Raw genomic sequence first — 17,285 nt, forward strand, 5'->3', positions numbered from 1 at the left:
TTAAAAATGTAAAAACCTAAATAAATCATGTTTTTCCTACGACAATTGGTGTTCCTAGGCGGTCACCCATCCAAGTACTAACCAATCCCGACGTTGCTTAACTTCCGAGATCGGACGAGATCGGGTGCATTAAACATGATATGTTCGTAGGCAGTATTGGTCAACATTTTTTGGTCTAATCTATTTAAAAATTTAGAAACTTAAATAAATCATATTTTGCCTACGACAATTGGTATTCCTAGGCGGTCACCCATCCAAGTACTAAACAATCCCGAGGTTGTTTAACTTCCGAGATCGGACGAAATCGGGAGCATTCAACCTGGTATGGTCGTAGGCAGTACTGGTCAACATGTTTTGGTCTAAACTCTTTGAAAATGTAAACATTTGTCTATATTTTAAAAATCATATTTTGCCTACGACAATTGCTATTCCTAGGCGGTCACCCATCCAAGTACTAACCAATCCCGACGTTGCTTAACTCCCGAGATCGGACGAGATCGGGTGCATTCAACCTGGTATGGTCGTAGGCAGTATTGCTCAACATTTTTTGGTCTAAACTCCTTGAAAATCTAGAAACTTAAATAAATCATATTTTGCCTACGACAATTGCTATTCCTAGGCGGTCACCAATCCAAGTACTGACCAATCCCGACGTTGCTTAACTTACGAGCCCGGACGAGATCGGATGCATTCAACCTGTTATGGTCGTAGGCAGCATTCGTCAACATTTTTTGGTCTAATCTATTTAAAAATGTAAAAACTTAAATAAATCATATTTTGACCACGACAATTGGTATTCCTAGGCGGTCAACCATCCAAGTACTGACCAATCCCGACGTTGCTTAACTTCCGAGAACGGACGAGATGGGGTGCATTAAACATGGTATGTTCGTAGGCAGTATTGGTCAACATTTTTTGGTCTAATCTATTTAAAAATGTAGAAACTTAAATAAATCATGTTTTGCCTACGACAATTGGTATTCCTAGGCGGTCACCCATCCAAGTACTAACCAATCCCGACGTTGCTTAACTTCCGAGATCGGACGAGATCGGGTGCATTAAACATGGTATGGTCGTAGGCACTATTGGTCAACATTTTTTGGTCTTAGCTATTTAAACATGTAAAAACTTAAATAAATCATGTTTTTCCTACGAGAATTGGTATTCCTAGGCGGTCACCCATCCAAGTACTAACCAATCCCGACGTCGCTTAACTTCCGAGATCGGACGAAATCGGGTGCATTGAACCTGGTATGGTCGAAGGCACTATTGGTCAACATTTTTTGGTCTAATCTATTTAAAAATGTAAAAACTTAAATAAATCATATTTTGCCTACGATAATTTGTATTCCTAGGCGGTCACCAATTCAAGTACAGACCAATCCCGACGTTGTTTAACTTACGAGATCGGACGAGATCGGGTGCATTCAACCTGTTATGGTCGTAGGCATCATTGGTCAACATTTTTTGGTCTTATCTATTTATAAATGTAAAAACTGGAATAAATCATATTTTGCCTACGACAATTGGTATTCCTAGGCGGTCTCCCATCCAAGTACTAACCAATACCGACATTGCTTAACTTCCGAGATCGGACGATATCGGGTGCATTAAACATGATATGTTCGTAGTCAGTATTGGTCAACATTTTTTGGTCTAATCTAATTAAAAATGTAGAAACTTAAATAAATCATATTTTGCCTACGACAATTGGTATTCCTAGGCGGTCACCCATCCAAGTACTAACCAACCCCGAGGTTGCTTAACTTACGAGATCGGACGAGATCGGGTGCATTCAACCTGGTATGGTCGTAGGCACTATTGGTCAACATTTTTTGAGCTAATCTATTTAAAAATGTAAACATATTTTAAAAATCATATTTTGCCTATGACAATTTGTATTCCTAGGCGGTCACCAATCCAAGTACTGACCAATCCCGACGTTGCTTAACTTACGAGCCCGGACGAGATCGGTTGCATTGAACCTGTTATGGTCGTAGCCATGATTGGTCAACATTTTTTGGTCTTATCTATTTTAAAATCTAGAAACTTAAATAAATCATATGTTGCCTACGACAATTTGTATTCCTAGGCGGTCACCAATCCAAGTACTGACCAATCCCGACGTTGCTTAACTTACGAGCCCGGACGAGATCGGGTGCATTCAACCTGTTATGGTCGTACGCAGTATTGGTCAACATTTTTTGGTCTAATCTATTTTAAAATCTAGAAACTTAAATAAATCATATGTTGCCTACGACAATTTGTATTCCTAGGCGGTCACCAATCCAAGTACTGACCAATCCCGACGTTGCTTAACTTACGAGCCCGGACGAGATCGGGTGCATTCAACCTGTTATGGTCGTACGCAGTATTGGTCAACATTTTTTGGTCTAATCTATTTAAAAATGTAGAAACTTAAATAAATCATATTTTGACCACGACAATTGGTATTCCTAGGCGGTCACCCATCAAAGTACTGACCAATCCCGACGTTGCTTAACTTACGAGATCGGACGAGATTGGGTACATTAACCTGGTATGGTCGTACGCAGTATTGGTCAACATTTTTTGGTCTAATCTATTTAAAAATGTAGAAATTTAAATAAATCATATTTTGACCACGACAATTGGTATTCCTAGGTGGTCACCCATCCAAGTCCTGACCAATCCCGACGTTGCTTAACTTACGAGATCGGACGAGATTGGATACATTAACCTGGTATGGTCGTTCGCAGTATTGGTCAACATTTTTTGGTCTAATCTATTTAAAAATGTAGAAACTTAAATAAATCATATTTTGCCTACCACAATTGGTATTCCTAGGCGGTCACCCATCCAAGTACTAACCAACCCCGAGGTTGCATAACTTACGAGATCGGACGAGATCGGGTGCATTCAACCTGGTATGGTCGTGGGCAGTATTGGTCAACATTTTTTGGTCTTATCTATTTAAAAATGTAAAAACCTAAATAAATCATGTTTTTCCTACGACAATTGGTGTTCCTAGGCGGTTACCCATCCAAGTACTAACCAATCCCGACGTTGCTTAACTTCCGAGATCGGACGAGATCGGGTGCATTCAAACTGGTATGGTGGTAGGCAGTATTGGTCAACATGTTTTGGTCTAAACTCTTTGAAAATGTAAACATTGGTATATATTTTAAAAATCATATTTTGCCTACGACAATTGGTATTCCTAGGCGGTCACCCATCCAAGTACTAACCAATCCCGACGTTGCTTAACTTCCGAGATCGGACGAGATCGGGTGCATTCAACCTGGTATGGTCGTAAGCAGTATTTCTCAACATTTTACGTCTAATCTATTTAAAAAAGTAAAAACTTAAATAAATCATATTTTGCCTACGACAATTGGTATTCCTAGGCGGTCACCCATCCAAGTACTAACCAATCCCGACCATGCTTAACTTCCGAGATCGGACGAGATCGGGTGCATTCAACCTGGTATGGTCGTAGACAGTGTTGGTCAACATTTATGGTCTAATCTATTTAAAAATGTAAAAACTTAAATAAATCATATTTTGCCTACGATAATTTGTATTCCTAGGCGGTCACCAATTCAAGTACAGACCAATCCCGACGTTGTTCAACTTACGAGATCGGACGAGATCGGGTGCATTCAACCTGTTATGGTCGTAGGCATCATTGGTCAACATTTTTTGGTCTAATCTAATTAAAAATGTAGAAACTTAAATAAATCATATTTTGCCTACGACAATTGGTATTCCTAGGCGGTCACCCATCCAAGTACTAACCAACCCCGAGGTTGCTTAACTTACGAGATCGGACGAGATCGGGTGCATTCAACCTGGTATGGTCGTAGGCACAATTGGTCAACATTTTTTGAGCTAATCTATTTAAAAATGTTAACATATTTTAAAAATCATATTTTGCCTATGACAATTTGTATTCCTAGGCGGTCACCAATCCAAGTACTGACCAATCCCGACGTTGCTTTACTTACGAGCCCGGACGAGATCGGGTGCATTCAACCTGTTATGGTCGTAGGCATCATTGGTCAACTTTTTTTGGTCTTATCTATTTATAAATGTAAAAACTGGAATGAATCATATTTTGCCTACGACAATTGGTATTCCTAGGCGGTCTCCCATCCAAGTACTAACCAATCCTGACGTTGCTTAACTTACGAGATCGGACGAGATCGGGTGCATTCAACCTGGTAGGGTCGTAGGCAGTATTGCTCAACATTTTTTGGTCTAATCTATTTTAAAATCTAGAAACTTAAATAAATCATATGTTGCCTACGACAATTTGTATTCCTAGGCGGTCACCAATCCAAGTACTGACCAATCCCGACGTTGCTTAACTTACGAGCCCGGACGAGATCGGGTGCATTCAACCTGTTATGGTCGTACGCAGAATTGGTCAACATTTTTTGGTCTAATCTATTTAAAAATGTAGAAACTTAAATAAATCATATTTTGACCACGACAATTGGTATTCCTAGGCGGTCACCCATCCAAGTACTGACCAATCCCGACGTTGCTTAACTTACGAGATCGGACGAGATTGGGTATATTAACCTGGTATGGTCGTAGACAGTATTGGTCAACATTTTTTGGTCTAATCTATTTAAAAATGTAGAAATTTAAATAAATCATATTTTGACCACGACAATTGGTATTCCTAGGCGGTCACCCATCCAAGTACTGACCAATCCCGACGTTGCTTAAATTACGAGATCGGACGAGATTGGGTACATTAACCTGGTATGGTCGTACGCAGTATTGGTCAACATTTTTTGGTCTAATCTATTTAAAAATGTAGAAACTTAAATAAATCATATTGTGCCTACGAGAATTGGTATTCCTAGGCGGTCACCCATCCAAGTACTAACCAATCCCGACGTTTCTTAACTTCCGAGAACGGACGAGATGGGGTGCATTAAACATGGTATGTTCGTAGGCAGTATTGGTCAACATTTTTTGGTCTAATCTATTTAAAAATGTAGAAACTTAAATAAATCATATTTTGCCTACCACAATTGGTATTCCTAGGCGGTCACCCATCCAAGTACTAACCAACCCCGAGGTTGCATAACTTACGAGATCGGACGAGATCGGGTGCATTCAACCTGGTATGGTCGTGGGCAGTATTGGTCAACATTTTTTGGTCTTATCTATTTAAAAATGTAAAAACCTAAATAAATCATGTTTTTCCTACGACAATTGGTGTTCCTAGGCGGTTACCCATCCAAGTACTTACCAATCCCGACGTTGCTTAACTTCCGAGATCGGACGAGATCGGGTGCATTCAAACTGGTATGGTGGTAGGCAGTATTGGTCAACATGTTTTGGTCTAAACTCTTTGAAAATGTAAACATTGGTATATATTTTAAAAATCATATTTTGCCTACGACAATTGGTATTCCTAGGCGGTCACCCATCCAGGTACTAACCAATCCCGACGTTGCTTAACTTCCGAGATCGGACGAGATCGGGAGCATTAACCTGGTATGGTCGTAGGCAGTATTGCTCAACATTTTTTGGTCTAAACTCCTTGAAAATCTAGAAACTTAAATAAATCATATTTTGCCTACGACAATTGCTATTCCTAGGCGGTCACCCATCCAAGTACTAACCAACCCCGAGGTTGCATAACTTACGAGATCGGACGAGATCAGGTGCATTCAACCTGGTATGGTCGTGGGCAGTATTGGTCAACATTTTTTGGTCTAATCTATTTTAAAATCTAGAAACTTAAATAAATCATATGTTGCCTACGACAATTTGTATTCCTAGGCGGTCACCAATCCAAGTACTAACCAATCCCGACGTTGCTTAACTTCCGAGAACGGACGAGGTGGGGTGCATTAAACATGGTATTGTCGTAGGCAATATTGGTCAACATTTTTTGGTCTAATCCATTTAAAAATGTAGAAAGTTAAATAAATCATATTTTGCCTACGACAATTGGTATTCCTAGGCGGTCACCCATCCAAGTACTAACCAACCCCGAGGTTGCATAACTTACGAGATCGGACGAGATCAGGTGCATTCAACCTGGTATGGTCGTGGGCAGTATTGGTCAACATTTTTTGGTCTTATCTATTTAAAAATGTAAAAACCTAAATAAATCATATTTTGCCTACGACAATTGGTATTCCTAGGCGGTCACCCATCCAAGTACTAACCAACCCCGAGGTTGCATAACTTACGAGATCGGACGAGATCGGGTGCATTCAACCTGGTATGGTCGTGGGCAGTATTGGTCAACATTTTTTGGTCTTATCTATTTAAAAATGTAAAAACCTAAATAAATCATGTTTTTCCTACGACAATTGGTGTTCCTAGGCGGTCACCCATCCAAGTACTAACCAATCCCGACGTTGCTTAACTTCCGAGATCGGACGAGATCGGGTGCATTCAAACTGGTATGGTGGTAGGCAGTATTGGTCAACATGTTTTGGTCTAAACTCTTTGAAAATGTAAACATTGGTATATATTTTAAAAATCATATTTTGCCTACGACAATTGGTATTCCTAGGCGGTCACCCATCCAGGTACTACCCATTCCCGACGATGCTTAACTTCCGAGATCGGACGAGATCGGGTGCATTAAACATGATATGTTCGTAGGCAGTATTGGTCAACATTTTTTGGTCTAATCTATTTAAAAATTTAGAAACTTAAATAAATCATATTTTGCCTACGACAATTGGTATTCCTAGGCGGTCGCCCATTCAAGTACTAAACAATCCCGAGGTTGTTTAACTTCCGAGATCGGACGAGATCGGGAGCATTAACCTGGTATGGTCGTAGGCAGTATTGCTCAACATTTTTGGTTTAATCTATTTGAAAATCAAAAAACTTAAATAAATCATATGTTGCCTACGACAATTGCTATTACTAGGCGGTCACCCATCCAAATACTAACCAATCCCAACGTTGCTTAACTTTCGAGATCGGACGAGATCGGGAGCATTCAACCTGGAATGGTCGTAGGCAGTACTGGTCAACATGTTTTGGTCTAAACTCTTTGAAAATGTAAACATTTGTCTATATTTTAAAAATCATATTTTGCCTACGACAATTGCTATTCCTAGGCGGTCACCCATCCAACTACTAACCAATCCCGACGTTGCTATTCCTAGGCGGTCACCCATCCAAGTACTAACCAATCCTGACGTTGCTTAACTTACGAGATCGGACGAGATCGGGTGCATTCAACCTGGTAGGGTCGTAGGCAGTATTGCTCAACATTTTTTGGTCTAATCTATTTTAAAATCTAGAAACTTAAATAAATCATATGTTGCCTACGACAATTTGTATTCCTAGGCGGTCACCAATCCAAGTACTGACCAATCCCGACGTTGCTTAACTTACGAGCCCGGACGAGATCGGGTGCATTCAACCTGTTATGGTCGTAGGCAGCATTCGTCAACATTTTTTGGTCTAATCTATTTAAAAATGTAAAAACTTAAATAAATCATATTTTGCCTACGACAATTGGTATTCCTAGGCGGTTACCCATCCAAGTACTGACCAATCCCGACGTTGCTTAACTTACGAGATCGGACGAGATTGGGTACATTAACCTGGTATGGTCGTACGCAGTATTGGTCAACATTTTTTGGTCTAATCTATTTAAAAATGTAGAAAATTAAATAAATCATATTTTGCCTACGACAATTGGTATTCCTAGGCGGTCACCCATCCAAGTACTAACCAACCCCGAGGTTGCATAACTTACGAGATCGGACGAGATCGGGTGCATTCAACCTGGTATGGTCGTGGGCAGTATTGGTCAACATTTTTTGGTCTTATCTATTTAAAAATGTAAAAACCTAAATAAATCATGTTTTTCCTACGACAATTGGTGTTCCTAGGCGGTTACCCATCCAAGTACTAACCAATCCCGACGTTGCTTAACTTCCGAGATCGGACGAGATCGGGTGCATTCAAACTGGTATGGTGGTATGCAGTATTGGTCAACATGTTTTGGTCTAAACTCATTGAAAATGTAAACATTGGTATATATTTTAAAAATCATATTTTGCCTACGACAATTGGTATTCCAAGGCGGTCACCCATCCAGGTACTAACCAATCCCGACGTTGCTTAACTTCCGAGATCGGACGAGATCGGGTGCATTAAACATGATATGTTCGTAGGCAGTATTGGTCAACATTTTTTGGTCTAATCTATTTAAAAATGTAGAAACTTAAATAAATCATATTTTGCCTACGACAATTGGTATTCCTAGGCGGTCACCCATCCAAGTCCTAACCAATCCCGACGTTGCTTAACTTCCGAGAACGGACGAGATGGGGTGCATTAAACATGGTATGTTCGTAGGCAGTATTGGTCAACATTTTTTGGTCTAATCTATTTAAAAATGTAGAAACTTAAATAAATCATATTTTGCCTACGACAATTGGTATTCCTAGGCGGTCACCCATCCAAGTACTAACCAACCCCGAGGTTGCATAACTTACGAGATCGGACGAGATCGGGTGCATTCAACCTGGTATGGTCGTGGGCAGTATTGGTCAACATTTTTTGGTCTTATCTATTTAAAAATGTAAAAACCTAAATAAATCATGTTTTTCCTACGACAATTGGTATTCCTAGGCGGTCACCCATCCAAGTACTAAACAATCCCGAGGTTGTTTAACTTCCGAGATCGGACGAGATCGGGAGCATTAACCTGGTATGGTCGTAGACAGTATTGCTCAACATTTTTTGGTTTAATCTATTTGAAAATCTAAAAACTTAAATAAATCATATGTTGCCTACGACAATTGCTATTACTAGGCGGTCACCCAGCCAAATACTAACCAATCCCAACGTTGCTTAACGTTCGAGATCGGACGAAATCGGGAGCATTCAACCTGGTATGGTCGTAGGCAGTACTGGTCAACATGTTTTGGTCTAAACTCTTTGAAAATGTAAACATTTGTCTATATTTTAAAAATCATATTTTGCCTACGACAATTGCTATTCCTAGGCGGTCACCCATCCAAGTACTAACCAATCCCGACGTTGCTTAACTCCCGAGATCGGACGAGATCGGGTGCATTCAACCTGGTATGGTCGTAGGCAGTATTGCTCAACATTTTTTGGTCTAAACTCCTTGAAAATCTAGAAACTTAAATAAATCATATTTTGCCTACGACAATTGCTATTCCTAGGCGGTCACCAATCCAAGTACTGACCAATCCCGACGTTGCTTAACTTACGAGCCCGGACGAGATCGGATGCATTCAACCTGTTATGGTCGTAGGCAGCATTCGTCAACATTTTTTGGTCTAATCTATTTAAAAATGTAAAAACTTAAATAAATCATATTTTGACCACGACAATTGGTATTCCTAGGCGGTCAACCATCCAAGTACTGACCAATCCCGACGTTGCTTAACTTCCGAGAACGGACGAGATGGGGTGCATTAAACATGGTATGTTCGTAGGCAGTATTGGTCAACATTTTTTGGTCTAATCTATTTAAAAATGTAGAAACTTAAATAAATCATGTTTTGCCTACGACAATTGGTATTCCTAGGCGGTCACCCATCCAAGTACTAACCAATCCCGACGTTGCTTAACTTCCGAGATCGGACGAGATCGGGTGCATTAAACATGGTATGGTCGTAGGCACTATTGGTCAACGTTTTTTGGTCTTAGCTATTTAAACATGTAAAAACTTAAATAAATCATGTTTTTCCTACGAGAATTGGTATTCCTAGGCGGTCACCCATCCAAGTACTAACCAATCCCGACGTCGCTTAACTTCCGAGATCGGACGAAATCGGGTGCATTGAACCTGGTATGGTCGAAGGCACTATTGGTCAACATTTTTTGGTCTAATCTATTTAAAAATGTAAAAACTTAAATAAATCATATTTTGCCTACGATAATTTGTATTCCTAGGCGGTCACCAATTCAAGTACAGACCAATCCCGACGTTGTTTAACTTACGAGATCGGACGAGATCGGGTGCATTCAACCTGTTATGGTCGTAGGCATCATTGGTCAACATTTTTTGGTCTTATCTATTTATAAATGTAAAAACTGGAATAAATCATATTTTGCCTACGACAATTGGTATTCCTAGGCGGTCTCCCATCCAAGTACTAACCAATCCCGACATTGCTTAACTTCCGAGATCGGACGATATCGGGTGCATTAAACATGATATGTTCGTAGTCAGTATTGGTCAACATTTTTTGGTCTAATCTAATTAAAAATGTAGAAACTTAAATAAATCATATTTTGCCTACGACAATTGGTATTCCTAGGCGGTCACCCATCCAAGTACTAACCAACCCCGAGGTTGCTTAACTTACGAGATCGGACGAGATCGGGTGCATTCAACCTGGTATGGTCGTAGGCACTATTGGTCAACATTTTTTGAGCTAATCTATTTAAAAATGTAAACATATTTTAAAAATCATATTTTGCCTATGACAATTTGTATTCCTAGGCGGTCACCAATCCAAGTACTGACCAATCCCGACGTTGCTTAACTTACGAGCCCGGACGAGATCGGTTGCATTGAACCTGTTATGGTCGTAGCCATGATTGGTCAACATTTTTTGGTCTTATCTATTTTAAAATCTAGAAACTTAAATAAATCATATGTTGCCTACGACAATTTGTATTCCTAGGCGGTCACCAATCCAAGTACTGACCAATCCCGACGTTGCTTAATTTATGAGCCCGGACGAGATCGGGTGCATTCAACCTGTTATGGTCGTACGCAGTATTGGTCAACATTTTTTGGTCTAATCTATTTTAAAATCTAGAAACTTAAACAAATCATATGTTGCCTACGACAATTTGTATTCCTAGGCGGTCACCAATCCAAGTACTGACCAATCCCGACGTTGCTTAACTTACGAGCCCGGACGAGATCGGGTGCATTCAACCTGTTATGGTCGTACGCAGTATTGGTCAACATTTTTTGGTCTAATCTATTTAAAAATGTAGAAACTTAAATAAATCATATTTTGACCACGACAATTGGTATTCCTAGGCGGTCACCCATCCAAGTACTGACCAATCCCGACGTTGCTTAACTTACGAGATCGGACGAGATTGGGTACATTAACCTGGTATGGTCGTACGCAGTATTGGTCAACATTTTTTGGTCTAATCTATTTAAAAATGTAGAAATTTAAATAAATCATATTTTGACCACGACAATTGGTATTCCTAGGTGGTCACCCATCCAAGTCCTGACCAATCCCGACGTTGCTTAACTTACGAGATCGGACGAGATTGGGTACATTAACCTGGTATGGTCGTACGCAGTATTGGTCAACATTTTTTGGTCTAATCTATTTAAAAATGTAGAAACTTAGATAAATCATATTTTGCCTACGACAATTGGTATTCCTAGGCGGTCACCCATCCAAGTACTAACCAATCCCGAGGTTGCATAACTTACGAGATCGGACGAGATCGGGTGCATTCAACCTGGTATGGTCGTGGGTAGTATTGGTCAACATTTTTTGGTCTTATCTATTTAAAAATGTAAAAACCTAAATAAATCATGTTTTTCCTACGACAATTGGTGTTCCTAGGCGGTTACCCATCCAAGTACTAACCAATCCCGACGTTGCTTAACTTCCGAGATCGGACGAGATCGGGTGCATTCAAACTGGTATGGTGGTAGGCAGTATTGGTCAACATGTTTTGGTCTAAACTCTTTGAAAATGTAAACATTGGTATATATTTTAAAAATCATATTTTGCCTACGACAATTGGTATTCCTTGGCGGTCACCCATCCAGGTACTAACCAATCCCTACGTTGCTTAACTTCCGAGATCGGACGAGATCGGGTGCATTAAACATGATATGTTCGTAGGCAGTATTGGTCAACATTTTTTGGTCTAATCTATTTAAAAATGTAGAAACTTAAATAAATCTTATTTTGACTACGACAATTGGTATTCCTAGGCGGTCACCCATCCAAGTACTAACCAATCCCGAGGTTGCTTAACTTCCGAGAACGGACGAGGTGGGGTGCATTAAACATGGTATGTTCGTAGGGAATATTGGTCAACATATTTGGTCTAATCCATTTAAAAATGTAGAAACTTAAATAAATCATATTTTGCCTACGACAATTGGTATTCCTAGGCGGTCACCCATCCAAGTACTAACCAACCCCGAGGTTGCATAACTTACGAGATCGGACGAGATCGGGTGCATTCAACCTGGTATGGTCGTGGGCAGTATTGGTCAACATTTTTTGGTCTTATCTAATTAAAAATGTAAAAACCTAAATAAATCATGTTTTTCCTACGACAATTGGTGTTCCTAGGCGGTCACCCATCCAAGTACTAACCAATCCCGACGTTGCTTAACTTCCGAGATCGGACGAGATCGGGTGCATTCAAACTGGTATGGTGGTAGGCAGTATTGGTCAACATGTTTTGGTCTAAACTCTTTGAAAATGTAAACATTGGTATATATTTAAAAAATCATATTTTGCCTACGACAATTGGTATTCCTAGGCGGTCACCCATCCAGGTACTACCCAATCCCGACGTTGCTTAACTTCTGAGATCGGACGAGATCGGGTGCATTAAACATGATATGTTCGTAGGCAATATTGGTCAACATTTTTTGGTCTAATCTATTTAAAAATTTAGAAACTTAAATAAATCATATTTTGCCTACGACAATTGGTATTCCTAGGCGGTCACCCATCCAAGTACTAAACAATCCCGAGGTTGTTTAACTTCCGAGATCGGACGAGATCGGGAGCATTAACCTGGTATGGTCGTAGACAGTATTGCTCAACATTTTTTGGTTTAATCTATTTGAAAATCTAAAAACTTAAATAAATCATATGTTGCCTACGACAATTGCTATTACTAGGCGGTCACCCATCCAAATACTAACCAATCCCAACGTTGCTTAACTTTCGAGATCGGACGAAATCGGGAGCATTCAACCTGGTATGGTCGTAGGCAGTACTGGTCAACATGTTTTGGTCTAAACTCTTTGAAAATGTAAACATTTGTCTATATTTTAAAAATCATATTTTGCCTACGACAATTGCTATTCCTAGGCGGTCACCCATCCAAGTACTAACCAATCCCGACGTTGCTTAACTCCCGAGATCGGACGAGATCGGGTGCATTCAACCTGGTATGGTCGTAGGCAGTATTGCTCAACATTTTTTGGTCTAAACTCCTTGAAAATCTAGAAACTTAAATAAATCATATTTTGCCTACGACAATTGCTATTCCTAGGCGGTCACCAATCCAAGTACTGACCAATCCCGACGTTGCTTAACTTACGAGCCCGGACGAGATCGGATGCATTCAACCTGTTATGGTCGTAGGCAGCATTCGTCAACATTTTTTGGTCTAATCTATTTAAAAATGTAAAAACTTAAATAAATCATATTTTGACCACGACAATTGGTATTCCTAGGCGGTCAACCATCCAAGTACTGACCAATCCCGACGTTGCTTAACTTCCGAGAACGGACGAGATGGGGTGCATTAAACATGGTATGTTCGTAGGCAGTATTGGTCAACATTTTTTGGTCTAATCTATTTAAAAATGTAGAAACTTAAATAAATCATGTTTTGCCTACGACAATTGGTATTCCTAGGCGGTCACCCATCCAAGTACTAACCAATCCCGACGTTGCTTAACTTCCGAGATCGGACGAGATCGGGTGCATTAAACATGGTATGGTCGTAGGCACTATTGGTCAACGTTTTTTGGTCTTAGCTATTTAAACATGTAAAAACTTAAATAAATCATGTTTTTCCTACGAGAATTGGTATTCCTAGGCGGTCACCCATCCAAGTACTAACCAATCCCGACGTCGCTTGACTTCCGAGATCGGACGAAATCGGGTGCATTGAACCTGGTATGGTCGAAGGCACTATTGGTCAACATTTTTTGGTCTAATCTATTTAAAAATGTAAAAACTTAAATAAATCATATTTTGCCTACGATAATTTGTATTCCTAGGCGGTCACCAATTCAAGTACAGACCAATCCCGACGTTGTTTAACTTACGAGATCGGACGAGATCGGGTGCATTCAACCTGTTATGGTCGTAGGCATCATTGGTCAACATTTTTTGGTCTTATCTATTTATAAATGTAAAAACTGGAATAAATCATATTTTGCCTACGACAATTGGTATTCCTAGGCGGTCTCCCATCCAAGTACTAACCAATCCCGACATTGCTTAACTTCCGAGATCGGACGATATCGGGTGCATTAAACATGATATGTTCGTAGTCAGTATTGGTCAACATTTTTTGGTCTAATCTAATTAAAAATGTAGAAACTTAAATAAATCATATTTTGCCTACGACAATTGGTATTCCTAGGCGGTCACCCATCCAAGTACTAACCAACCCCGAGGTTGCTTAACTTACGAGATCGGACGAGATCGGGTGCATTCAACCTGGTATGGTCGTAGGCACTATTGGTCAACATTTTTGAGCTAATCTATTTAAAAATGTAAACATATTTTAAAAATCATATTTTGCCTATGACAATTTGTATTCCTAGGCGGTCACCAATCCAAGTACTGACCAATCCCGACGTTGCTTAACTTACGAGCCCGGACGAGATCGGTTGCATTGAACCTGTTATGGTCGTAGCCATGATTGGTCAACATTTTTTGGTCTTATCTATTTTAAAATCTAGAAACTTAAATAAATCATATGTTGCCTACGACAATTTGTATTCCTAGGCGGTCACCAATCCAAGTACTGACCAATCCCGACGTTGCTTAACTTACGAGCCCGGACGAGATCGGGTGCATTCAACCTGTTATGGTCGTACGCAGTATCGGTCAACATTTTTTGGTCTAATCTATTTTAAAATCTAGAAACTTAAATAAATCATATGTTGCCTACGACAATTTGTATTCCTAGGCGGTCACCAATCCAAGTACTGACCAATCCCGACGTTGCTTAACTTACGAGCCCGGACGAGATCGGGTGCATTCAACCTGTTATGGTCGTACGCAGTATTGGTCAACATTTTTTGGTCTAATCTATTTAAAAATGTAGAAACTTAAATAAATCATATTTTGACCACGACAATTGGTATTCCTAGGCGGTCACCCATCCAAGTACTGACCAATCCCGACGTTGCTTAACTTACGAGATCGGACGAGATTGGGTACATTAACCTGGTATGGTCGTACGCAGTATTGGTCAACATTTTTTGGTCTAATCTATTTAAAAATGTAGAAATTTAAATAAATCATATTTTGACCACGACAATTGGTATTCCTAGGTGGTCACCCATCCAAGTCCTGACCAATCCCGACGTTGCTTAACTTACGAGATCGGACGAGATTGGGTACATTAACCTGGTATGGTCGTACGCAGTATTGGTCAACATTTTTTGGTCTAATCTATTTAAAAATGTAGAAACTTAGATAAATCATATTTTGCCTACGACAATTGGTATTCCTAGGCGGTCACCCATCCAAGTACTAACCAATCCCGAGGTTGCATAACTTACGAGATCGGACGAGATCGGGTGCATTCAACCTGGTATGGTCGTGGGTAGTATTGGTCAACATTTTTTGGTCTTATCTATTTAAAAATGTAAAAACCTAAATAAATCATGTTTTTCCTACGACAATTGGTGTTCCTAGGCGGTTACCCATCCAAGTACTAACCAATCCCGACGTTGCTTAACTTCCGAGATCGGACGAGATCGGGTGCATTCAAACTGGTATGGTGGTAGGCAGTATTGGTCAACATGTTTTGGTCTAAACTCTTTGAAAATGTAAACATTGGTATATATTTTAAAAATCATATTTTGCCTACGACAATTGGTATTCCTTGGCGGTCACCCATCCAGGTACTAACCAATCCCGACGTTGCTTAACTTCCGAGATCGGACGAGATCGGGTGCATTAAACATGATATGTTCGTAGGCAGTATTGGTCAACATTTTTTGGTCTAATCTATTTAAAAATGTAGAAACTTAAATAAATCTTATTTTGACTACGACAATTGGTATTCCTAGGCGGTCACCCATCCAAGTACTAACCAATCCCGAGGTTGCTTAACTTCCGAGAACGGACGAGGTGGGGTGCATTAAACATGGTATGTTCGTAGGGAATATTGGTCAACATTTTTTGGTCTAATCCATTTAAAAATGTAGAAACTTAAATAAATCATATTTTGCCTACGACAATTGGTATTCCTAGGCGGTCACCCATCCAAGTACTAACCAACCCCGAGGTTGCATAACTTACGAGATCGGACGAGATCGGGTGCATTCAACCTGGTATGGTCGTGGGCAGTATTGGTCAACATTTTTTGGTCTTATCTAATTAAAAATGTAAAAACCTAAATAAATCATGTTTTTCCTACGACAATTGGTGTTCCTAGGCGGTCACCCATCCAAGTACTAACCAATCCCGACGTTGCTTAACTTCCGAGATCGGACGAGATCGGGTGCATTCAAACTGGTATGGTGGTAGGCAGTATTGGTCAACATGTTTTGGTCTAAACTCTTTGAAAATGTAAACATTGGTATATCTTTAAAAAATCATATTTTGCCTACGACAATTGGTATTCCTAGGCGGTCACCCATCCAGGTACTACCCAATCCCGACGTTGCTTAACTTCCGAGATCGGACGAGATCGGGTGCATTAAACATGATATGTTCGAAGGCAATATTGGTCAACATTTTTTGGTCTAATCTATTTAAAAATTTAGAAACTTAAATAAATCATATTTTGCCTACGACAATTGGTATTCCTAGGCGGTCACCCATTCAAGTACTAAACAATCCCGAGGTTGTTTAACTTCCGAGATCGGACGAGATCGGGAGCATTAACCTGGTATGGTCGTAGGCAGTATTGCTCAACATTTTTTGGTTTATTCTATTTGAAAATCTAAAAACTTAAATAAATCATATGTTGCCTACGACAATTGCTATTACTAGGCGGTCACCCATCCAAATACTAACCAATCCCAACGTTGCTTAACTTCCGAGATCGGACGAGATCGGGTGCATTCAAACTGGTATGGTGGTAGGCAGTATTGGTCAACATGTTTTGGTCTAAACTCATTGAAAATGTAAACATTGGTATATATTTTAAAAATCATATTTTGCCTACGACAATTGGTATTCCTAGGCGGTCACCCATCCAGGTACTAACCAATCCCGACGTTGCTTAACTTCCGAGATCGGACGAGATCGGGTGCATTAAACATGATATGTTCGTAGGCAGTATTGGTCAACATTTTTTGGTCTAATCTATTTAAAAATGTAGAAACTTAAATA

The 17,285-nt window shown here is 39.8% G+C and overlaps 16 non-coding genes and 63 pseudogenes across 16 annotated transcripts; all 79 read right to left on the bottom strand.

Moving 5' to 3' along the window:
• Positions 1-33: 33 nt before the first annotated feature.
• On the bottom strand, positions 34-152 carry LOC146149334 (5S ribosomal RNA; annotated as a pseudogene).
• A 65-nt stretch (positions 153-217) lies between these two features.
• On the bottom strand, positions 218-336 carry LOC146149335 (5S ribosomal RNA). The gene has a single exon (XR_014496473.1). It is a non-coding gene; the product is annotated as a 5S ribosomal RNA (ribosomal RNA).
• A 74-nt stretch (positions 337-410) lies between these two features.
• LOC146149336 (5S ribosomal RNA) lies at positions 411-529 on the bottom strand. The gene has a single exon (XR_014497159.1). It is a non-coding gene; the product is annotated as a 5S ribosomal RNA (ribosomal RNA).
• A 65-nt stretch (positions 530-594) lies between these two features.
• On the bottom strand, positions 595-713 carry LOC146149337 (5S ribosomal RNA; annotated as a pseudogene).
• A 65-nt stretch (positions 714-778) lies between these two features.
• Positions 779-897, bottom strand: LOC146149338 (5S ribosomal RNA; annotated as a pseudogene).
• A 65-nt stretch (positions 898-962) lies between these two features.
• Positions 963-1,081, bottom strand: LOC146149339 (5S ribosomal RNA). The gene has a single exon (XR_014494946.1). It is a non-coding gene; the product is annotated as a 5S ribosomal RNA (ribosomal RNA).
• Positions 1,082-1,146: 65 nt separating this feature from the next.
• On the bottom strand, positions 1,147-1,265 carry LOC146149340 (5S ribosomal RNA; annotated as a pseudogene).
• A 65-nt stretch (positions 1,266-1,330) lies between these two features.
• Positions 1,331-1,449, bottom strand: LOC146149341 (5S ribosomal RNA; annotated as a pseudogene).
• Positions 1,450-1,514: 65 nt separating this feature from the next.
• LOC146149342 (5S ribosomal RNA) lies at positions 1,515-1,633 on the bottom strand (annotated as a pseudogene).
• A 65-nt stretch (positions 1,634-1,698) lies between these two features.
• Positions 1,699-1,817, bottom strand: LOC146149343 (5S ribosomal RNA). Its single transcript, XR_014495485.1, has one exon. It is a non-coding gene; the product is annotated as a 5S ribosomal RNA (ribosomal RNA).
• A 250-nt stretch (positions 1,818-2,067) lies between these two features.
• Positions 2,068-2,186, bottom strand: LOC146149344 (5S ribosomal RNA; annotated as a pseudogene).
• A 65-nt stretch (positions 2,187-2,251) lies between these two features.
• LOC146149345 (5S ribosomal RNA) lies at positions 2,252-2,370 on the bottom strand (annotated as a pseudogene).
• Positions 2,371-2,801: 431 nt separating this feature from the next.
• LOC146149346 (5S ribosomal RNA) lies at positions 2,802-2,920 on the bottom strand (annotated as a pseudogene).
• A 65-nt stretch (positions 2,921-2,985) lies between these two features.
• On the bottom strand, positions 2,986-3,104 carry LOC146149347 (5S ribosomal RNA; annotated as a pseudogene).
• A 74-nt stretch (positions 3,105-3,178) lies between these two features.
• Positions 3,179-3,297, bottom strand: LOC146149348 (5S ribosomal RNA). Its single transcript, XR_014495496.1, has one exon. It is a non-coding gene; the product is annotated as a 5S ribosomal RNA (ribosomal RNA).
• A 64-nt stretch (positions 3,298-3,361) lies between these two features.
• LOC146149349 (5S ribosomal RNA) lies at positions 3,362-3,480 on the bottom strand. Its single transcript, XR_014498022.1, has one exon. It is a non-coding gene; the product is annotated as a 5S ribosomal RNA (ribosomal RNA).
• Positions 3,481-3,728: 248 nt separating this feature from the next.
• Positions 3,729-3,847, bottom strand: LOC146149350 (5S ribosomal RNA). The gene has a single exon (XR_014495486.1). It is a non-coding gene; the product is annotated as a 5S ribosomal RNA (ribosomal RNA).
• A 250-nt stretch (positions 3,848-4,097) lies between these two features.
• On the bottom strand, positions 4,098-4,216 carry LOC146149351 (5S ribosomal RNA; annotated as a pseudogene).
• Positions 4,217-4,281: 65 nt separating this feature from the next.
• LOC146149352 (5S ribosomal RNA) lies at positions 4,282-4,400 on the bottom strand (annotated as a pseudogene).
• Positions 4,401-4,465: 65 nt separating this feature from the next.
• LOC146149353 (5S ribosomal RNA) lies at positions 4,466-4,583 on the bottom strand (annotated as a pseudogene).
• A 248-nt stretch (positions 4,584-4,831) lies between these two features.
• Positions 4,832-4,950, bottom strand: LOC146149354 (5S ribosomal RNA; annotated as a pseudogene).
• A 65-nt stretch (positions 4,951-5,015) lies between these two features.
• Positions 5,016-5,134, bottom strand: LOC146149355 (5S ribosomal RNA; annotated as a pseudogene).
• Positions 5,135-5,199: 65 nt separating this feature from the next.
• On the bottom strand, positions 5,200-5,318 carry LOC146149356 (5S ribosomal RNA; annotated as a pseudogene).
• Positions 5,319-5,392: 74 nt separating this feature from the next.
• LOC146149357 (5S ribosomal RNA) lies at positions 5,393-5,510 on the bottom strand (annotated as a pseudogene).
• A 65-nt stretch (positions 5,511-5,575) lies between these two features.
• On the bottom strand, positions 5,576-5,694 carry LOC146149358 (5S ribosomal RNA; annotated as a pseudogene).
• A 65-nt stretch (positions 5,695-5,759) lies between these two features.
• Positions 5,760-5,878, bottom strand: LOC146149359 (5S ribosomal RNA; annotated as a pseudogene).
• Positions 5,879-5,943: 65 nt separating this feature from the next.
• On the bottom strand, positions 5,944-6,062 carry LOC146149360 (5S ribosomal RNA; annotated as a pseudogene).
• A 65-nt stretch (positions 6,063-6,127) lies between these two features.
• LOC146149361 (5S ribosomal RNA) lies at positions 6,128-6,246 on the bottom strand (annotated as a pseudogene).
• A 65-nt stretch (positions 6,247-6,311) lies between these two features.
• Positions 6,312-6,430, bottom strand: LOC146149362 (5S ribosomal RNA; annotated as a pseudogene).
• Positions 6,431-6,504: 74 nt separating this feature from the next.
• Positions 6,505-6,623, bottom strand: LOC146149363 (5S ribosomal RNA; annotated as a pseudogene).
• A 65-nt stretch (positions 6,624-6,688) lies between these two features.
• Positions 6,689-6,806, bottom strand: LOC146149364 (5S ribosomal RNA; annotated as a pseudogene).
• A 64-nt stretch (positions 6,807-6,870) lies between these two features.
• LOC146149365 (5S ribosomal RNA) lies at positions 6,871-6,989 on the bottom strand (annotated as a pseudogene).
• A 306-nt stretch (positions 6,990-7,295) lies between these two features.
• Positions 7,296-7,414, bottom strand: LOC146149366 (5S ribosomal RNA; annotated as a pseudogene).
• Positions 7,415-7,479: 65 nt separating this feature from the next.
• Positions 7,480-7,597, bottom strand: LOC146149367 (5S ribosomal RNA; annotated as a pseudogene).
• A 65-nt stretch (positions 7,598-7,662) lies between these two features.
• On the bottom strand, positions 7,663-7,781 carry LOC146149368 (5S ribosomal RNA; annotated as a pseudogene).
• A 65-nt stretch (positions 7,782-7,846) lies between these two features.
• LOC146149369 (5S ribosomal RNA) lies at positions 7,847-7,965 on the bottom strand (annotated as a pseudogene).
• A 74-nt stretch (positions 7,966-8,039) lies between these two features.
• On the bottom strand, positions 8,040-8,158 carry LOC146149370 (5S ribosomal RNA). Its single transcript, XR_014498118.1, has one exon. It is a non-coding gene; the product is annotated as a 5S ribosomal RNA (ribosomal RNA).
• A 65-nt stretch (positions 8,159-8,223) lies between these two features.
• Positions 8,224-8,342, bottom strand: LOC146149371 (5S ribosomal RNA; annotated as a pseudogene).
• Positions 8,343-8,407: 65 nt separating this feature from the next.
• Positions 8,408-8,526, bottom strand: LOC146149372 (5S ribosomal RNA; annotated as a pseudogene).
• Positions 8,527-8,591: 65 nt separating this feature from the next.
• Positions 8,592-8,709, bottom strand: LOC146149373 (5S ribosomal RNA; annotated as a pseudogene).
• Positions 8,710-8,774: 65 nt separating this feature from the next.
• On the bottom strand, positions 8,775-8,893 carry LOC146149374 (5S ribosomal RNA; annotated as a pseudogene).
• Positions 8,894-8,967: 74 nt separating this feature from the next.
• LOC146149375 (5S ribosomal RNA) lies at positions 8,968-9,086 on the bottom strand. Its single transcript, XR_014497160.1, has one exon. It is a non-coding gene; the product is annotated as a 5S ribosomal RNA (ribosomal RNA).
• A 65-nt stretch (positions 9,087-9,151) lies between these two features.
• On the bottom strand, positions 9,152-9,270 carry LOC146149376 (5S ribosomal RNA; annotated as a pseudogene).
• A 65-nt stretch (positions 9,271-9,335) lies between these two features.
• Positions 9,336-9,454, bottom strand: LOC146149377 (5S ribosomal RNA; annotated as a pseudogene).
• Positions 9,455-9,519: 65 nt separating this feature from the next.
• LOC146149378 (5S ribosomal RNA) lies at positions 9,520-9,638 on the bottom strand. The gene has a single exon (XR_014494957.1). It is a non-coding gene; the product is annotated as a 5S ribosomal RNA (ribosomal RNA).
• A 65-nt stretch (positions 9,639-9,703) lies between these two features.
• Positions 9,704-9,822, bottom strand: LOC146149379 (5S ribosomal RNA; annotated as a pseudogene).
• Positions 9,823-9,887: 65 nt separating this feature from the next.
• Positions 9,888-10,006, bottom strand: LOC146149380 (5S ribosomal RNA; annotated as a pseudogene).
• Positions 10,007-10,071: 65 nt separating this feature from the next.
• On the bottom strand, positions 10,072-10,190 carry LOC146149381 (5S ribosomal RNA; annotated as a pseudogene).
• Positions 10,191-10,255: 65 nt separating this feature from the next.
• Positions 10,256-10,374, bottom strand: LOC146149382 (5S ribosomal RNA). Its single transcript, XR_014495487.1, has one exon. It is a non-coding gene; the product is annotated as a 5S ribosomal RNA (ribosomal RNA).
• A 434-nt stretch (positions 10,375-10,808) lies between these two features.
• Positions 10,809-10,927, bottom strand: LOC146149383 (5S ribosomal RNA; annotated as a pseudogene).
• A 431-nt stretch (positions 10,928-11,358) lies between these two features.
• Positions 11,359-11,477, bottom strand: LOC146149384 (5S ribosomal RNA; annotated as a pseudogene).
• A 65-nt stretch (positions 11,478-11,542) lies between these two features.
• On the bottom strand, positions 11,543-11,661 carry LOC146149385 (5S ribosomal RNA; annotated as a pseudogene).
• Positions 11,662-11,735: 74 nt separating this feature from the next.
• Positions 11,736-11,854, bottom strand: LOC146149386 (5S ribosomal RNA). The gene has a single exon (XR_014498446.1). It is a non-coding gene; the product is annotated as a 5S ribosomal RNA (ribosomal RNA).
• A 65-nt stretch (positions 11,855-11,919) lies between these two features.
• On the bottom strand, positions 11,920-12,038 carry LOC146149387 (5S ribosomal RNA; annotated as a pseudogene).
• A 64-nt stretch (positions 12,039-12,102) lies between these two features.
• LOC146149388 (5S ribosomal RNA) lies at positions 12,103-12,221 on the bottom strand (annotated as a pseudogene).
• Positions 12,222-12,286: 65 nt separating this feature from the next.
• Positions 12,287-12,405, bottom strand: LOC146149389 (5S ribosomal RNA; annotated as a pseudogene).
• Positions 12,406-12,479: 74 nt separating this feature from the next.
• LOC146149390 (5S ribosomal RNA) lies at positions 12,480-12,598 on the bottom strand (annotated as a pseudogene).
• A 65-nt stretch (positions 12,599-12,663) lies between these two features.
• LOC146149391 (5S ribosomal RNA) lies at positions 12,664-12,781 on the bottom strand (annotated as a pseudogene).
• A 65-nt stretch (positions 12,782-12,846) lies between these two features.
• On the bottom strand, positions 12,847-12,965 carry LOC146149392 (5S ribosomal RNA; annotated as a pseudogene).
• A 74-nt stretch (positions 12,966-13,039) lies between these two features.
• LOC146149393 (5S ribosomal RNA) lies at positions 13,040-13,158 on the bottom strand. Its single transcript, XR_014497162.1, has one exon. It is a non-coding gene; the product is annotated as a 5S ribosomal RNA (ribosomal RNA).
• A 65-nt stretch (positions 13,159-13,223) lies between these two features.
• On the bottom strand, positions 13,224-13,342 carry LOC146149394 (5S ribosomal RNA; annotated as a pseudogene).
• A 65-nt stretch (positions 13,343-13,407) lies between these two features.
• On the bottom strand, positions 13,408-13,526 carry LOC146149395 (5S ribosomal RNA; annotated as a pseudogene).
• A 65-nt stretch (positions 13,527-13,591) lies between these two features.
• On the bottom strand, positions 13,592-13,710 carry LOC146149396 (5S ribosomal RNA). The gene has a single exon (XR_014494972.1). It is a non-coding gene; the product is annotated as a 5S ribosomal RNA (ribosomal RNA).
• Positions 13,711-13,775: 65 nt separating this feature from the next.
• Positions 13,776-13,894, bottom strand: LOC146149397 (5S ribosomal RNA; annotated as a pseudogene).
• Positions 13,895-13,959: 65 nt separating this feature from the next.
• LOC146149398 (5S ribosomal RNA) lies at positions 13,960-14,078 on the bottom strand (annotated as a pseudogene).
• Positions 14,079-14,143: 65 nt separating this feature from the next.
• Positions 14,144-14,262, bottom strand: LOC146149399 (5S ribosomal RNA; annotated as a pseudogene).
• A 65-nt stretch (positions 14,263-14,327) lies between these two features.
• LOC146149400 (5S ribosomal RNA) lies at positions 14,328-14,446 on the bottom strand. The gene has a single exon (XR_014495488.1). It is a non-coding gene; the product is annotated as a 5S ribosomal RNA (ribosomal RNA).
• Positions 14,447-14,695: 249 nt separating this feature from the next.
• On the bottom strand, positions 14,696-14,814 carry LOC146149401 (5S ribosomal RNA; annotated as a pseudogene).
• Positions 14,815-14,879: 65 nt separating this feature from the next.
• LOC146149402 (5S ribosomal RNA) lies at positions 14,880-14,998 on the bottom strand (annotated as a pseudogene).
• Positions 14,999-15,429: 431 nt separating this feature from the next.
• On the bottom strand, positions 15,430-15,548 carry LOC146149403 (5S ribosomal RNA; annotated as a pseudogene).
• A 65-nt stretch (positions 15,549-15,613) lies between these two features.
• Positions 15,614-15,732, bottom strand: LOC146149404 (5S ribosomal RNA; annotated as a pseudogene).
• Positions 15,733-15,806: 74 nt separating this feature from the next.
• On the bottom strand, positions 15,807-15,925 carry LOC146149405 (5S ribosomal RNA; annotated as a pseudogene).
• Positions 15,926-15,990: 65 nt separating this feature from the next.
• LOC146149406 (5S ribosomal RNA) lies at positions 15,991-16,109 on the bottom strand (annotated as a pseudogene).
• A 65-nt stretch (positions 16,110-16,174) lies between these two features.
• Positions 16,175-16,293, bottom strand: LOC146149407 (5S ribosomal RNA; annotated as a pseudogene).
• A 65-nt stretch (positions 16,294-16,358) lies between these two features.
• Positions 16,359-16,477, bottom strand: LOC146149408 (5S ribosomal RNA; annotated as a pseudogene).
• Positions 16,478-16,551: 74 nt separating this feature from the next.
• Positions 16,552-16,670, bottom strand: LOC146149409 (5S ribosomal RNA; annotated as a pseudogene).
• Positions 16,671-16,735: 65 nt separating this feature from the next.
• On the bottom strand, positions 16,736-16,853 carry LOC146149410 (5S ribosomal RNA; annotated as a pseudogene).
• A 65-nt stretch (positions 16,854-16,918) lies between these two features.
• LOC146149411 (5S ribosomal RNA) lies at positions 16,919-17,037 on the bottom strand (annotated as a pseudogene).
• A 74-nt stretch (positions 17,038-17,111) lies between these two features.
• Positions 17,112-17,230, bottom strand: LOC146149412 (5S ribosomal RNA). Its single transcript, XR_014498004.1, has one exon. It is a non-coding gene; the product is annotated as a 5S ribosomal RNA (ribosomal RNA).
• Positions 17,231-17,285: the final 55 nt, after the last annotated feature.

Source organism: Ascidiella aspersa, chromosome 4 (assembly GCF_963924565.1).
Source record: "Ascidiella aspersa chromosome 4, kaAscAspe10.2, whole genome shotgun sequence".
Classification (NCBI taxonomy): Eukaryota; Metazoa; Chordata; class Ascidiacea; order Phlebobranchia; family Ascidiidae; genus Ascidiella; species Ascidiella aspersa.